Source organism: Lolium perenne, chromosome 6 (assembly GCF_019359855.2).
Source record: "Lolium perenne isolate Kyuss_39 chromosome 6, Kyuss_2.0, whole genome shotgun sequence".
NCBI lineage: Eukaryota > Viridiplantae > Streptophyta > Magnoliopsida > Poales > Poaceae > Lolium > Lolium perenne.
This window is the reverse complement of record NC_067249.2, coordinates 215,436,938-215,440,169: the sequence shown is the minus strand read 5'-3', so window position 1 is coordinate 215,440,169 and position 3,232 is coordinate 215,436,938. Positions and strand designations below refer to the sequence as shown.

At 46.9% G+C, this 3,232-nt stretch overlaps 1 long non-coding RNA gene across 1 annotated transcript; it reads right to left on the bottom strand.

Annotated features, from left to right (window-relative positions):
• Positions 1-864: 864 nt before the first annotated feature.
• On the bottom strand, positions 865-2,001 carry LOC139832897 (uncharacterized). The gene is made up of 2 exons (XR_011747646.1): positions 1,668-2,001; positions 865-1,383 (listed from the first exon to the last, which is right to left on the bottom strand). It is a non-coding gene; the product is annotated as an uncharacterized lncRNA (long non-coding RNA).
• Between the last annotated feature and the right edge of the window lie 1,231 nt (positions 2,002-3,232).

The following is a 3,232-nucleotide window of genomic DNA, read 5'->3' as shown; positions in this document are numbered from 1 at the left end:
AACACATGACATTTGATTTTTTAATGCATGGCAGGACAAGGCTAGTCACTCGTGGCGTGCGGCATGTTTTATTTTTGAAACTTTTTGACGCGAAGCTTACTGACAATATTCTATCCACTCCCGCTATGCTTTTCAGGTTAATGAGACATGTAAGGACCGAGAATTAATCAATGGCTCACCCCACTTAATTAGGGAGAAACAATGAGGTACACCCCACTAGAGAAAAACGGCTTCACTCCTGTTAATTATGTGACTGTAGCAAGAATGTTTACCAAATTTAAGAGGAGAGTGAGTAAATTAATAGTGAGAAGAAATTTAAGAGAGTAAATTAAGGGAAGTAATTAGTGGGTAAACTGAGATTTTCTACTTCATTTTGATCTAACATCCACCAAAAATAAGAGTACATCTAAAATAACAATTCTGGAATTAAACCTGGGAACAAGAGAATCGCTAGATCTCACAAAAAGTGTTCGATTCTTAGAGTGAGAGAGAACATTGAAGAACAAAAGATCATATCACTAGACCACTCTGAATGCATGCAACATGTAAGAAATTATATGTATTTCTTTCCAAACTTGAGGGACAACCGTGCTTGAAAAGCAATGGATCTTGAAAATCATTTACAGTACACAGTCAAAATGTAGACTAGAAAAAAAAAGCGGAGGAATGTGTCACAAAGGTAATAACAGCTTCGGATCCCGATAATGGATATATCGTCTGCACCGATTCAGATAATGGATACCTATAACTTACTGAATCCATGTACCATGCAAAAAAAAAATTTAAATCACAGGCTCACCTTTCACTCCGAACTGAAAAAATCTGGAAAGTGCATGATAAAACTCATCCAGTATGTGCAAAAAGTTTGGTGCCAAAGATGAACACACTCACTCTATATTTGATTTCTTGGACGGAACAAAAAAGAAGAAGAAATAAGCCAGCCGAGAGGCATCTCAATGGTCTCACATCCTAGCAGCACTATGACTAACAAGAAAAAAAAACAGAAATCGGGAATAAAGAGATAAGAGATTTCAGGGATGCATTAGAGCCGAACTGCTTGCCTCCAGGAACAGGGGATGCAGCCAAAACGAGGAATAAGAAAACAAAGAACACATAGCAGCAGCCTGCATTCCCATCCTCGCGACGACCACGAGGGCGAGCACCTCCATTAGCCCATGACGCAGCAAGTCCTTACTCTCAGTCTCAGCAGTGGAAGGTGAAGAAATATCTAGAACATCCAGCAGCACCTCGTCGGCACCGCCGCCATCGCCATGGTGACCTCGATGGTGGGAAACGCACATCCGTAAAAAGGGGAAGACCAGCGCCAGAGAGGCAGTGGTTATTTATCAATTAGGACTTCTGGTCTTCTGATCCACGATTAGTCTGCACATCCAAGCCAAAATAAAAATTAGAACAAATTGAAGATACGGAGGTTGTCGTCCAAGAAATTCCGGTACAGGAAGGGGCATAAATCTTGAGCAAGATCAACACCACATGGTGAAATAAATCCAGATCGTAATTTAACACATGGGAAACCACGTACAGAAAACATGGATCTGGATCGAGAACACGGCGGTATCCAGATCGAAAAAACGAGTAGAAGAAAATTCAAATAGAAAGAAAACCACACGGCCAAAAATTGCAGAAAGCCGCTCATAGACTCGTACGCCTTTGCAGCTCGCAGCACGCCGCGGCCGGAGCAGGCGTCCTCCCTCCTCGCCGCACGCCACGGACGGAGCTGGGCTCCTCCCTCATCGAATGGGAGACGCAGAGAACGACGCCCGCGTCCTCTTCTCGCATCATTCCTCAATGGCATCCTCCAGCCGTGGCCCCTCAATGGCGTGCTCCCGCACCGTCGAACACCAACACAACCATCCTCGCGCCCGGGCACTGAGTGTGGTGGCCCCGGCGGACCAGAACTCGTCCGGCTGAGGGACCGGCCGCGAGCCTTGCTCCTCCTCCACGGCGCGCGCGACGCTGCTCTCAATCTCCACCGTCCTGCGGAACTGTTGATCGCCAAAACCCACCGGCGGGCAGCGGCCTGTCAACACAGTAGAGCCGGGAAGAGCCTAGAGCTGCGGCTGGCTGAGACCCCTCCGAGCGACGGCCCGCAATGCTCTTCTGGTCACACGCGGCGATGCGAAGTGCAGGCGTGCGTGCCACCTGACCTATACCTGGTCAGGAAGGTGATGGGGATGCCTCGCTTAGTTCCTGCATGGCATACACGTAAACATTAAATACGAGCCTCGATCGGCTCTCAGGTTATCCTGTGAATCGGCTCAAAGAGCCGATCCACCCATGATCCGTACGGGGTGCACGAATACTTGGTGATCCTGCTTGATCAAGATAAAGCTAATGAGATCTACGACGATTTAGGGTTTTCACCGCATAATCGGATCATCCTACTCCAGGTTGGGCCTCGCGGCCACGCACGGTGCTCATAAGCCGATCCTAAACAAGGCCAAAGAACCAACAATGATGTTGATCCGCGGAACATCCTGTTTAGGACTTGCGAACGCCACCCTACGTGCCGCTGGATCCTCCCCCCCTTTGTAAGGCCTAACTATTGCAGATATTAAACTAATCCTTGTAGAACAAGGAGCAATCGTAACAGATCAGATCTACTAAACGATGAACAAGCAGGGTGCCGCCCCCACACCTGAGATAGGCATGAGGGCGGCTAGACATGCAAGGGTTGCACTACGTAAGCATGTTATACGAAGAACTATGCTAACCCTAACACATCTATGATAACTACGTTGCCCGCCATCAAAGACGCTTCAAGACGGCAACGCATGAACAACGTGGAGCTTGTGCTGCCTAGATCGCAAGATGCGATCTAGGCGACATGTCGCTACCCGATTGAAACCCTCGAGACGAAGGAGTTGGCGATGCGCCGAGATTGGTTTGTTTTTGGGGTGAACGTTGTGTTGTTGTTTATTCCATAAACCCTAGATACATATTTATAGTCCAAATGGACTTTCTACGATGGGAATATCCCACCGTGCACGATACAAACTCTAACTTTTGATCTAAGATACGATCTAACAAATTACGTATAAATGGGCAATCTAGCCCAACTTTGCATATAAGGCCGATCTTCGTATTTTCTCCATATATAACCTTCAAGCTTATCTTGATCGTGGCCCACCTCCGATTTGGTCAAATTACGGTGATAACACATGCCCCCTGGTTTTGGAAATAACATTTCCAAAATCATTACGCTTTCCTT